This window comes from Pangasianodon hypophthalmus, chromosome 16, assembly GCF_027358585.1.
Source record: "Pangasianodon hypophthalmus isolate fPanHyp1 chromosome 16, fPanHyp1.pri, whole genome shotgun sequence".
NCBI lineage: Eukaryota > Metazoa > Chordata > Actinopteri > Siluriformes > Pangasiidae > Pangasianodon > Pangasianodon hypophthalmus.
The window spans coordinates 14,817,679-14,832,572 of NC_069725.1; the positions used below are offsets into that span (position 1 = coordinate 14,817,679).

The 14,894-nt window shown below is 39.7% G+C and overlaps 1 protein-coding gene across 2 annotated transcripts in view; it reads left to right on the forward strand.

Annotated features, from left to right (window-relative positions):
* The first annotated feature begins 4,894 nt into the window (after positions 1 to 4,894).
* Positions 4,895 to 14,894, forward strand: part of plxnb1a (plexin b1a) — a 68,812-nt gene continuing 58,812 nt past the window's right edge. For both annotated transcript variants that reach the window (XM_053240836.1, XM_026921036.3), the window contains exon 1: positions 4,895 to 5,151. The gene's annotated coding sequence lies outside the window, so the exon portion shown is untranslated. The remainder of the gene's footprint in view (positions 5,152 to 14,894) is intronic.

Sequence of the window (14,894 nt, forward strand, 5' to 3'; positions counted from 1 at the left end):
CCAGGTAATTAGCAGTATTTTTCATTTTATGGTGAAATTAGTAGATTACATTTGCATTACATGTAAATCTTTAACATGCGTGATTTTTTTTATAAAAAGAAAAAAAGGGGAGAGAATCTACAGGTCAAAGGTCATTCAGTCTGAACCTTCAGTGTGGACAGACTCAAACAAAGCCTTTCAAATGAAACAGAGATCAATTTTGTATAGGCATGGGTTTTAATGCCAAAGTTGCCACCTATTGGCACGTAATTGTAAGCGCAACAAAGGACATCTTGAACAAAGGCTCCAGTTCAGTAATTATTCCACAGATTTCACAACAAAATATGCACTTATATTGTGACCTGCGTGTTAACTGGCAATATTACTACAATGCGTGATGTCCAGTTTAGTAGACGCATGGTTAATTGTAATAAAGAGGGGTTTTTTTTAATAGATATTTTATTGTACGATTAACCATGCGTCCACTAAACTGGACATCATGCATCGTAGTAATATTGCCAATTAACACCCAGGTCACAATATAAGTGCATATTTTGGTGAAAATCCTTATTCTTTATTTATATTTGCTATATAATAAGTATAAATAAGGCTTTTACAATGCTTTCAAGAAAGACAAGAAAGAAACACCTCCTGACAACAAGAAAAGACAGTGGAAAACATTCCTTTATTTTACAGTTTAACACTCTGGACTATAACAAAACCAACAGAGCAGAGATTTTTTTACAGGGTTGTTTTTTTTTTCAGTGCATTGGTTAATGTTTTTTATGATTTTATTTGGGAGGAGTGGGTTGGTTGGGGGTTGGATTACAAATACAGTATACTATATTTTCTCAAGGCAGCAGACCATAGTTGCTGTTGTTGTTGTTATAGTCCAGAATGTTAAATGTTATATAATGTTTTACAACATCAACATGTGCATTTTACTTTATTTGATTCCCAAACAATTGACTGTTCATTCATTAGACGTAATAGAACACACAAATGCATGGTGTCCTCCTGAGTGGACACATGAATAACTTAAAAAAACATCATGTAAATAAAAAAAAAACTTTACAATAGTTTTTATAATCCTTAAAGAAGAATTTTTTAAAATTAGATGCATGAAAGCTTAATATTATTAAAGGTTTTTCTCCCCACTGGCTTATAGCTTCACATTAATTGAATGTACATGGGCTTTTTCTAGAACACTTCGGAAGTTGCTTTGGATAAAATCATCAGCCAAATAAGATTAATATATGTTAAAGATAATAATGTATCCAATATGAATGGCTACTTCACTAGATCTTAATAAAACAGTGCCTTGAAAGCAAATTTTTACTCCAGGGGACATTGTTGCCCCGCCAGGCCCTCATCATCAAGGTCACGACCTCATTGGGAGCTGTTTGTTTCTGTGCCTCTAGTGCAGTGCAGGGTTCCTGCTCTCCTGCTGCTTAGCTCCATTCTGCCTCAGTCAATGTGCGTCAGGAGCTGCATGCAAAGAGTTGGTTCGGTTACAAACTTTGTGTCATGGCGAAAGTGCAGTGTATTTCCTGTTTTATTTTTAGTTTGTATTTTGTTTCCACCCTCATCTGGGCATTTGCACTTTACTTATTGTACTCACCTTCACTCACCTAAACACATGCTATGTTTAATAAACATCATACATACAGAGTTATCATACTTGTCTCACGCTACTACACATTGCATAAAACAAGGTGTTAAACTGTAAAATAAAGGAATGTGTATTTAATTAACAAAATCCATGACTAAGACATTACACTCCATCAGTTAAGGCTCTGTTGAGGTCACCTGAAGGGTACGAGCTACTGCTGGGACCTTCATTAGGACTTCCTGTATCCTGGCAAACTTGAATAAATATAATGTGATCAATACACACCACACACACGCAAAACAGATGAATTGGTTCTTTTACACTTCTATAGATATTTCAGTGGATTGGTGATATTTTTAATCACGGGGTAATAAAATGCCTATAGCCTATATGGTGCGCAATCAGCTTTTGAATACTTGCCCATTAGTTTATCTATTTTAGTTCATTCCAAAAGTTTATGAACCCCTAACCGAGTTCCAATGACAGGAACTGTAACCTAATGTCGGTATCATTACAGCACAACATAAAGCACCTTAATGTACCCTCAATTTATAAATGCTAACTATGAAAGGACTGTATATGGTGTTAATAAAATAATGATTTTGGAGTTTATTTTGGAGGTGTGAGGACGACTGCCCGTGGTGGAACTGTAAAAGTTCAGAGGGATTGATTGTGTTTTTAACATGCACACGCCAGGGTGAAAAGGGATTGGTTGTATTTTTATGAGGTGTACAGAGCAAAGCAGAGGGATTGGCTGTGTTTGCATGAAAGTGTTTGTGTGTTCCCCCTGCAGAAAGTGCACAGTTTTGCGAACAGTTTCTCCAAATACAGACACACCCAATGACATCTCCATCTCACACACTGACGGCCATGATGTAAACACATCAACCCACATTCACACACACCCCCAGCCGACACACACACACACACACACACACACACACACACACACACATTCCTTTCTTGCTTCCTCCCGTAACTGTTATCTCTCAGTGTTTTATCCTAACATGTAGAAACCAAAATAGGTTTGAATGCAATCTTCCAGGTGGAATTTTGTGATAGTCTAAAAAGCAGTCTGAGATCCATGACAAACATCCTAAAAATGATATCATACGGTCAATTTTCTCACGACTGCTTACACATTGTTATTGCACACTGCCACATTTTTCCAAAGACCAAAGCTCACCTTTACCTTACCTGCAAACCGGAGCCAACACAAACATCTTAAACACTCACACACTTTCATTAACTTCTTTATCCTTGTCACGGTCATGGTGGATCCGGAGCCTATCCCCGGGAACACTGATCATGAGGCGGGAATACGATCGATGCCATCGCAGGGCACACAGACTTTTTCACACCTATGGGCAATTTATCTTAGCGAATCCACCTACTGATGGAAGAAACCCACACGGAAGAAACCCACACGGCCCCAGGGAGAACATGGACACCAACGTTCCCCTGAGCTCAGAATCGAGCCCTGGAGCTGTGAGGCAGCAACACTACCCACCCCCCAAGTCTTAAAGACTTTTTTCAAAACATTTCAAACTGTGGAAATTGAAAGATTTAACGAATACGTTGCTACAGAATGAAATTAGGTAATATAATGCACAGAAGAGCTGGCAAGTGTGTGTGATGGAGAAGGTTGGAACACAAAAGACTGTGTTAGAGGAGCAGTGTGAGGATGGCTGTCTCTCAGTGAAACAAATAAATGATTAGAAGAATCAAGTTATTCAGGTTATATTAGTTGACCTTGTCATTCATTCATTCATTCACTCTAACCTCACTGGAGCCAGTGTTAGAGGATAGTAGCAGTTTTGGAGAACATTCTGAACAATTCTGTCCGCTCCTTCATGCTGTGATATCCATGAATGCCTTTATCCATCCGCTTGTTCCACCAAAATGCTTGAAGAAGTACTATTGGGGATCTTTTGTGCCTGCCGCATTCTGATTCCACAAGGCCTCCTCCCAGCATGCTCTCCTGCCCTCTGTTTCTATAGGACAGAATTCAAATCTTTGCTTGAATCTCCTGCTTAATTTTGCACGTTTTTTTTTTTTTTTTTTTTTGCACAAATGTGAATCTTCTTTCAAACTAAACCTATGTCCTTGCATACAGTGAATGTAAATGTTTCACTCACTGTTGTGATGTTGTGTTTCTGCATTTAGTCTTGCTTACTTACTGTTATCTTTGTATTGTACTTATTCTGTCTATTTAAGATCCTGCAATCTTCAGCTACTGTAGTGTCAAAATTCTTATTCTTTAGTTTATGTGTACAACATTGACACCAGCATACAAAAATGTAGAAAGCCGTCAAAGTAAACATGCTTCAATGAAAAAGTCAACTCAGGATTGAATTATAAAAATAAAAAACTCATTCAGGGTGGATTTCTCCTTCAAGTGTGTGGTATATTAATGTGAATATTTTAGTGTTAGCCTAGTGGGGACATCCAGTTTTACACCCAACACTCACCATTAGGAACACCTGTACATCTGCACATTTATGCAGTTATCTAATCAGCCAATCATGTGGCAGCAGCGCAATGCAAAAAATCATGCAGATACAGGTCAAGAACTTCAGTTAATGTTCATATCAAACATCATAATGAAGAAAAAGTGTGATCACTGTGACTTTAACCGTGGCTTGGCTGTTGGTACCAGAAGGGCTGGTTTGTGAATTTCAGAAACTACTGATCTCCTGGGATTTTCACACACAGCAGTCTCTAGAGTTTACACAGGTAATGATGTGAAAAACAAAAAAACACTGAGTGAGCGACAGTTCAGTGGGTGGAAACATCACATTGGTAAGAGAGATCAGAGGAAATCGCCAGATTGCTTTGAATTGCCAGGAAGGATATAATAACTCAAATAATCACTCTTTACAACCATGGTGAGCAGAAAAGCATCTCAGCATGCACAACACATCGAACCTTGAAGTGGATGTGCTACAACAACAGCAGCAGACCACATCAGGTTCCACTCCTGTCAGCCAAGAACAGGAATCTGAGGCCATCATGGGCACAGTCTCACCCAAACTGGATAGCTGAAGACTAGAAAAAAAAAATCATCTGGTCTTTTTCCAGTCTTTAACTCTGTTCCTAATAAAGTGGACAGAGAGTGTATGGAGATATGAAGCTTTGTGAGGGTATTTAGAAGTAGAGACACAGCAAATGAGGGAAGAAAAAACAGATACAAGCAGTAGATCAGAGTCCTATTGCGTCACTTCCCCTCACTGACCACAGGGTGGCAGTAGCGTGCAGGAACAGAGGTGTGATGATGATGATGATCATGATGATGATGATGATGATGAGCGCTTCTCTGCCGTTATGCACATCATCTCATTTACCAGGAGGAGAGCATGCACACAAGCTCTGCTCGGACCTCCTGCCTTTCTAAAGCAGTCACAGTGACTTGTTTAGGAAAAGTATTCAAGTAAACCCAAGTGTGAGCGCGCGCGCTGCTTCTGAACATCTCCCCAGTCAGGATTAGTTTGGGATTAACTGGGACTACCTCGAAAAAGCTGCTGAGTGGAGACTTAGAAGTTCTGCTTCGGGATGTAAGGGTAAGTAATTCTCTATGCTTTCATATTAAACAGGTTTTCAGAGTGTGCACATTGTTCGTGCCAGTGTTAAGCAACGCCCCAGTGTTCCTGTCTGTCATAAAGATCCCATTCACCATGCTTTGCCTTACAGTAGTGCTCCAGTATGCACCAAGCTCTTCTAAAATTCCCACTGAAATTCCCACTTTCTACAGCAGTGGCATGAAACCCAGTATTATGTTATGTTATGTTATATATTTACTTGTTTTTTTAATATCCCAAACAAATGCATTGTGAATTTAATTTGGCTTGGCTAGCTGACTCAAGTATCCTGAATTACTCCTCAGGGAGGAGCTTTAGGAAATGAAATATTCATTGTGGAATATTTACAATTCTAGTTATCACTTTTTGTGAAGCCCATGCTCATAATTATTTATAAGGAAGTATGACTGTTCTATAAATACATTCATAAAGACACATCAAAACCTATACTTCATTATAATAACAGTTGTTGTTGTAAATGATGTACTTTCTTTGTAAATGCCTATGCTCATAATGCATTATACACCGATTTATAAGTATTAACTAGTCAGTCTTATGGTTCCATGATGCTGCATCTTCATAAATACATTCATGGAACCATAAGACTGATTAATTAATGCTTATAAATAGGTGTATAATGCATTATCACTTAAGTAATAATAACAATAATATAAATGTAATTATAACTGTTATTATAATGAAGAATAAGTCTTGATGTGTCTTTGTAAATGTATTTATAAAACAGTAATACTTGCTTATAAATAATTATTAATGGAGCTATAAATGATTGAGCATGGGCTTCATAGAAATAGTTACCGTAACTTTTTTTAAAAAAAGAAAATAGTTTAATATAGCAAAGGTTTAAGGTACACCATACCATCTCCTACACTTGTAACCATGAAACCAAACTGATTAAGTAAGTAATTGACAGAGTAAGTGATTGATAGAGTTTTGCAGGAAGTGCCACTTACAGGTTGCATAAAACGAACATTGCATTTGGACATTAGAGATATCATTACAGCTAAAATGGCACAAATATAGAGTTTATTACTCAAACTTCATTTCTCCTGCTGTCACTTGCTGAAATTGGATAATAAGTGTTCACACCCATCACTTCAATGTGTAATGGATATGCATGTTCAGCTGCACTGGCTGTGTGTGTATGTGGGTGTGTGTGTGTGTGTGTGTGTGGGGTGCCATTTGCTCCCCTCACTTACAGAGGAATTAAATGTAGTAGAAGCTCACAGATTTAACTCAGCCCTGGCCTCTAAGCGGCATGGCACTGGCGCTCATCTGAATGTGGATTGTAGTTTATTATAGGCTATTTGTCCGTTACTTGTTTTCATCCTTTGTCCCTGAACAGAATCTCTTGTTCAGTTTTGTACATGATTATATCAGTGGAGTAATATTATATACAGTTATGCAGGTTGGGCAAAAATGAATATGAGTTCATTTTTAATTAGCAAAAAAGGGGAAATATTGAATTATTTCTGTATTAGCTTATATTTTAGATACTGTGCTCACAACTGGTATTGTGTGAAATGATTCCTTCATTCATTCATCTTCAGTAACCACTTTATCCTGGTCGGGGTTGCTGTTGATCCGGAGCATATCCCTTATCAGGTTGCACTAGAAAACAGTCCAAGCTGCTGGTGCTTTCACTTCTTGATAAGGTTTGTTAAATCTATGCTCGTTCCTAGTGTATATCCTTAATGAAGCAGTATCACACAAGCAAGAGTGCTGTTGTACTGAGTATCAGGCTGTGATTTGGGTCGCATGTAATCACAGCCATGCTGATATTCACTACAACGGCATGACTGTTATACAAAAGTTCCACTGATCGGCAGGTTGTGAGTTCAAATCCCGGGACTGCCACTGCTGGGCCCATGAGTAAGGCCCTTAACCCTCAACTGCTCAGTTGTATAAATGTAAGTAGCTCTGGGTAAGGGCGTCTGGCAAACCATGGAGCTCACTTTGTGCACAAGGGCATTGTCAAGCTGGAACATGTTTGGGCCTTTTAGTTCCAATGAAGGGAAATCTTAATGTTATAGCATACAAAGATATTCTATACAACTGTATGCTTTCAACTTTGTGGCAGCAGTTTGGGGAAGAACCACATATGGGTGTGATGGTCAGGTGTCCACATACTTTTGGCCATGTATTGTATCAGCACTCTTTGTAGTACCACTTGTACAATCAAATTAGTGGCCTGGAACTAACTGTTGTATAACCAGCATTTCTATTCATTCATCCTGTCTTAATCAGGGCGTGAAGAAACAGAATGGAAAAAGTCCTCATTAAAATGATCTTTTTATAGTTACCTTTTAAAAGGCTCTCTTAAAGGGATTTAGGGGTCAAAAACCCTCTCTGGCTAAATGCTATTGACTGTTATAAAAGCTACTCACTGTAACGTGGGTTCTGCTGTGCCCTTCTCTACTGTGGAGGTGTACCCACTTCAGATTATATTCTACTTAACTTAATTGGCTCTATTTCCCAATTTATAAATAAATAATTTAAACTATACGGGGTGTCCCAAAAGTCTCCATACATAGGGGACTATGTACGCCAGCACCATGTCGGTTGTGCCTTAGTCAGTGGATGTTCGTGGACATCCACGTCTCGGTTGGTCTGCGATACTTCTAGCCTTTTTGAATTTGTTAATAAGTTTGGCAACAGTGTCATGTGTGTGATGATAGCCCACATCTTCTACACAATGAGTAGTATGATTATCTATCATATAATTTAGTTTGGTAGTGTGCAGTTTACGGCTGATGGTAGCGAACTAGTCAACTAATCTAAACTAGCTAGCTAAAACAAAGTGTGGAGATCAAAACTTACATGTCTGATCATTCCTGGGTGTGTGTATTTGTAGTACTTGATCTATCTCCATCCTGATGCCCTACTTCTGGTTGGAGTTCTCTCTTGGAAACCACTCACTGCTGCTGAGGATTTCCCCACAAGCATAGCCTAAAGTTACATGGGATTACTGTGGATGGTACCACTTAGAAACCATGAAGATGGCTTTGGACTTCAGTTGATATGAACAGATTTGCTATGATGGTTTAGGACGTCAATTCCCACAAACACTCTTGCACTCAAGTCTCCCTCAGTGAACAGTTGATAACTTCAACCGAATAGACTTCACGTGAAAACTAATCATTTCCATGGTTACACAGTTGCATTTTTTGACCATGTAGTACTAAGTTATAGAAGGGAATTATTTATAATCGCACTATCCGGTGTCACCCAGATGAGGATGGATTCCCTTTTGAGTCTGGTTCCTCTCAAGGTTTCTTCCTCATATCGTCTCAGGGAGTTTTTCCTTGCCACCGTCGCCTCTGGCTTGCTCATTAGGGCTAAATTCATAAATTTAAAATTTATATCTTAAATTTATATATTTCTGTAAAGCTGCTTCGTTACATTGTACATTGCTAAAAGCGCTATACAAATAAAGCGCTATACAAATAAAATTGAATTGAATCATCTCATTTGTGTTCTTTATAGCTAGCAAGCTAACATTAGCTGACATTAGCTGCAATGTGTGTAGCAGGACTTCTTTCTAAGGTTTGGGAGTAATCATATATCCGTGACACTATATGATATATGCGAACCAAAACTCCTGCCTAATTGCACCGACTGCTCTGTCACCATGTTTTAGATATTTTTTTCTGCTCTCTCTCCTCAATAATGATTATTTTTCATTGAACAGAAAGTAGCTACTGTGCACTGCAGGTTTCTTGTAGCTGAGATGATGACATGTTTTATCGGTTTGGTTTAAACAATGCCCATGTAATCCAATTGTGCTCCAGCTAGGCGTTGGTTCTGATGTCCAATGCTGATAAAAATCACTGTGCTGTAGGAGTGATGGTTATGAGAGATTAGGGTGCGGCTTTAGTTAGAGAGAATCTGGGAGAGAAACAGCAGCTGCTGCACTATGAAGTGCCCTCATTTTCTGCTGTGTGTGCATGTAAAAGGGTGTGTTAATGTGACAAAGATGTCAGTTAAGCAAATTAACAAACACAGGTCTACGTTTAGATTTATTGTATTTTTGCTGTAATATCAAGGCACTGATTTGTGGGTGATGGTGTGAAATTGGGCCTTAACAATTCTCTACTCCCTTGGTCTGGATAATAATGAGCAATGGAAAATAACTCTTGAGGCTTATCAGGCTTTTGCTATTCAGAGAAACACAATGTCCCAAAGGCTTGTGAGGTTTTGCATGGCAAACAGTCTTCACGAACAGTGAAGCTTAAATGTCTGGCAATCAGATGAAAGCTTTCAAAGGAAAATTTGATTATTCAAACGAGAGTGTGAGGATTCGTGCTCCTATTCATGGTCATAGTTTTGCTTCTTGATAAAACGGTATTCCAAGACATAAAATGCACTAACTCACTGATTAGCAAGACGTAATGTGAAGCCCTAATCTAGATTAGTCATTCATTCATTAATTCATTCATCTTCAGTAAGTGCTTTATCCTGGTCAGGGTTATGGTGGCCCCAGAGCCAATCCTGGCAACACCAGGCATGAGGTGGGAATACACCAGTCTATCAAGGTACCACACATTCACACCTAGGAGCAATGTAGTGTAGCCAGTTTACCCAATGAGCATGTTTTTGGGAGGTTTAAGGAACTTAGAGAACATGGTGGAAACCAGCAGGGCCATGAGCAGAAACTGGAACAATGAGCAGAAATTAAGCAGCTGGTGCCAAAATAGATTTTAATGTCCTAACCATGACTTAGTACAGTGAACAACAATGGACACTTAATGATACAGATGCAGGGGTCAACAAATGATAAATTTAATAGCTAGCCCTCCAGACAAGTGAAAGCTCCAGTCTACTTGCCTAGCCCCATGCTGTAGTTGCTCAGAAATGGAACTGACTAGGCTGAAATGTGTTAGATAACCTGATTTAACCCAAATGTTAAGTAATACAGACTAGAGCTGTGCACAGGGATGTAACATTTCTTGACCGATAATAAGCGAGTATTCCAATCCAGGAAAAAAGACAAGTTTGTGTAGCTCTGATGTAGCATATTGTGGTTTCACCCTCAACAAAGCTGCAGTAAGGCAGTGGGATTCAAGAACAAGTAACCTGCAGTATTTACAGCATCAAGCATCACAGTGCTGAAAAATATATGAACCGACTGGAAAAAAGTAAATAACACACTCAAGGGACACTTTAGGAACACCTATAAACCTGCTCATTCATGCAATTACCCAATCAGCCAATCATGTGGCAGCAGCACAGTGCGTAAAGTCATGCAGATACAGGTCAAGCGCTTCAGTTCATTTCCACATCAAACATCAGAATGGAGGGAACAATTTGATCTCAGTGACTTTATCTGTGGCATGGTCCAAGAAGGTTTGAGTATTTCAGAAACTGCTGATCTCTTGGAATTTTCACACAAACAGTCTCTAGAGTTTACACAGAATTGTGCAAAAAAACAAAAAACATTCAGTGAGCAGCAGTTCTGCAGGTGAAAACACCTTGTTGATGCGAGAGGTCAGAGGAGAATAGCCAGAATGGTTCAAGCTCTCTGGAAGGCTACGGTAACTCAAATAACAACTCTTTACAGCCGTGGTGAGCAGAAAAGTATCTCAGAATGCACAATATGTTGACATGTCTGCTCAGCACAGTTTTACAGGTGTTCCTAAAAAAGTGGGTAGTGAGTGTACATAAAAAAAATGAAATATAAAAATGTTTTGTGAAAGTCAGTAGGGAGTAGGATCTCTTCTTTCTGTGGTTGTTAAAGACTGTATCAGCAGCCTTTTAAACACATACACTATATTACCAAAAGTATTCGGTCACCCATCCAAATGATCAGAATCAGGTGTCCTAATCACTTGGCCTGGACACAGGTGTATAAAATTAAGCACTTAGGCATGCAGACTGTTTTTACAAACATTTGTGAAAGAATGGGCCGCTCTCAGGAGCTCAGTGAATTCCAGCGTGGAACTGTCATAGGATGCCACCTGTGCAACAAATCCAGTCGTGAAATTTCCTCGCTCCTAAATATTCCACAGTCAACTGTCAGCTTTATCATAACAAAATGGAAGAGTTTGGGAACAACAGCAACTCAGCCACGAAGTGGTAGGCCACGTAAACTGACGGAGAGGGGTCAGCGGATGCTGAAGCGCATAGTGCAAAGAGGTCATCGACTTTCTTCACAGTCAATTGCTACAGAGCTCCAAACTTCATGTGACCTTCAGATTAGCCCAAGTACAGTACGCAGACAGCTTCATGGAATGGGTTTCCATGGCCGAGCAGCTGCATCCAAGCCACACATCACCAAGTGCAATGCAAAGCGTCGGATGCAGTGGTGTAAAGCACACCGCCACTGGACTCTAGAGCAGTGGAGACGCGTTCTCTGGAGTGATGAATCACGCTTTTCCATCTGGCAATCTGATGGACGAGTCTGGGTTTGGAGGTTGCCAGGAGAACGGTACATTTTGGACTGCATTGTGCCGAGTGTGAAATTTGGTGGAGGAGGAATTATGGTGTGGGGTTGTTTTTCAGGAGTTGGGCTTGGCCCCTTAGTTCCAGTGAAAGGAACTTTGAATGCTTCAGGATACCAAAACATTTTGGACAATTCCATGCTCCCAACCTTGTGGGAACAGTTTGGAGCGGGCCCCTTCCTCTTCCAACATGACTTGCACCAGTGCACAAAGCAAGGTCCATAAAGACATGGATGACAGAGTCTGGTGTGGATGAACTTGACTGGCCTGCACAGAGTCCTGACCTGAACCTGATAGAACACCTTTGGAATGAATTAGAGCGGAGACTGAGAGCCAGGCCTTCTGACCAACATCAGTGTGTGACCTCACCAATGCGCTTTTGGAAGAATGGTCAAAAATTCCTATAAACACACTCCTCAACCTTGTGGACAGCCTTCCCAGAAGAGTTGAAGCTGTAATAGCTGCAAAAGGTGGACCGACATCATATTTGAACCCTATGGGTTAGGAATGGGATGGCACTTAAGTTCATATGTGAGTCAAGGCAGGTGACCGAATACTTTTGGTAATATAGTGTATGTACACTGGCCAACTACCAGCGAGAAACTGATAGCCTGGGTGTATGTTCTGCTTGTCTGCATGAGTGTGTCTCTGATGGGATATTTGGAAAAGTGTGTCATGGTTTTAATCTGTTGTAACATTAATGTCACATCCTCCATCCCTGAGCCTTTGCTTAAATTATTCTTGCCGAATCCCTAATGGTGTTGTGCAGGATTTATGTGTGCTGTGGTATTAGTCTTTGACCCAAGACTTTCTTTTCATTAGTTATGGTCACTTGCATACTTCTCTTTCATTCCATAAAGAGAAGAAAAGAGAAAAGAGAAAGGGAAAAGAGGAAAGAGAAAGGGTCATGTCAGTGACGCCAACCGTCAATATCCCATATTTAATCCAAATAGACCAGAGAGTTTTTTTTAACCAGTTCATATTAGGGCTGTACAATTTATCGAAATTATCAAAATATTGCAAATATAAATATCGTGATACGCATATTGCAAGGGCTTGTGATAACTGAATGAGTTTAACACGTCAAAACGTTACAAAAAGTCAAAGTTTTAGGGTGACGCAGGTAGCAGAGAATGCTTTCTTTTCCTCAAAAGAACATGAAACGTGTATGCTGGTTATATCATTTTCAGTTTTACATGCATATATATATATATATATATATATATATATATATAATTAAAATTGATCTTACGCACTTATAGCATTATTGTAATTTTAAAGCAATATCGCATTATTTAACAAGTTATCACATATTGCATTTTTCTTCAATATCGTGCAGCACTAGTTCATATCAATTACGTTGTTCTGATTCTTGGCTCATTGGACCACTTCAGCTATGCCTCATTTTTTCAGTTTGGCCACATCCAGGATTCAGTAGCTAAATCTTCAGATGTTACACTTTTATACTAATGCTTGTCTTCTGGCCCTCTCCATAAATAACTGTTTTGTTACAGCTAAGCTGAAGTGTTTAATCTGCTGGAAAGACGTGTCTCATTGGTTTATGGACTTGGGCGTTGGGGAGATAGGGCGTGGAACTGTCAGCTGCTGTTTTACAGCACATCTCAGCACCACCCTGTGCCTCTCAGAATGGGCATGATGTGCAATGCAGTTAGATGTAACTGAGTTAAAATGGTCTTGTTTGTTGCTCATTCTTTGTTACTTGTTGCTTATGTGAACAGGTATACTACTGCAAACTAATGTGTGCTCCATGCTGACAGACATGGATTCGCACACAGACACCCTCTGTGCTGTCATACTAAGTGGGAAATGCACTGCTAAAAATATCCGCGTGGTTCATAAGTGCACTGATTTGTACTCAATTTCATTTCCTGTTCGGTTAGAGACCGCAGGCAGAATAGGTTATCACCTAAACCACACATATGCATCAGACTAAATTACATATTTGTGTATTGTTCTTTGGGGAAATAAATAATTTTTGCCCTAGTCTATTCAAGAATACGTGTAATAAAACCTTTGATATCGTTTCTTCATTGTATGTGCTAATGTGACTCCTGTCATCTTGGGTGAGGGGAGATTGAACACTTTGCCACCAAGACACTCTTGGCCTAACTGGGGTATGCCAGCTATTTGAAATATGGCTCCTCATGTATAAGGAGTAGCAGGAGTGCAATAGGGCCACAGTCTGACTCTTGACAGCTGCATCTGTTCTCAGCCTTAATCCATTAACCAGCATGTCACGTGCCGGTGGAGGGGGTTTGACCTGTGGTCCTGAGTACTTTGACATACAATATATTTCGGTTACATCAATGGACACAATCCACTGAGACTAGTGGTAGTAGTAAAAAAAAATTTATATTTAACCAGTCAGTGACATGGCAGTTGTTCAGCTGATCAAGCTGACCTAAACTTTTAGTCGACTGAATTAAGAGATTATAGACTAGACATAACTGAGCTTTTCATTCTCTATCAGCTTCTCTGTCTGTTTGTGGGATTTGATGTAAGAAGGTGAACATTTTTTGGCTACCCATATGTCGCATATAAATCCTTAATCTTCAGCTTGTCTTGAAGAAAGCATATTTAATTTCCTTGGAAAAGGGAAACACATTAGGCTAATGGCATTATTACTGAGAACAGGAAAACAAGACCATGTAGGGAGCTCCAAAGTGACGAAAACTAGGATCCAGAGTCGGGGAGTCAAAAGGGTTAGAATTATGGGCAGAACACACAAGAGACGAACATCATACTCATCTTTCTTCAGCTAGCACAGATGCTTGAAAAGGATCCAACACTCTAGACAGCAGGACAGTGAGTGGCCTAGGGCAGGATCCTCAGGCAAACGCTGGGCATTGGGCTAGTAACCTGCTCTTTAGCCTGGCAGTCACAACATGACACCAATGCAACAGACACCAATGCAACAGACACCAAGGCTTAATCTAATTGAGAAGCCAGAAAGCCTTCACTGTTAGAGTCCCTGCCCACTCACAAGATCTCCCAACAAGAGGAAATGGCAAAATCATTCCAACATAAAAAAAAAAAATCTCCCCACCAAATCTTCACATGAGAGAATCATCAAATGCTCACGTGAACGAATACAAAGTGTTGCAGAAAATATAAGAAGCATTTCATAAGGAAATCCTGATGTTAATCAGGGGATCCATCATATCTCTCTGGGTGAATATCACTGGAAATGGGGAAGCGATGTTACCTGTAGCTGCTGGGAAAATGGCTTCTCACTGGCAAGGTAGC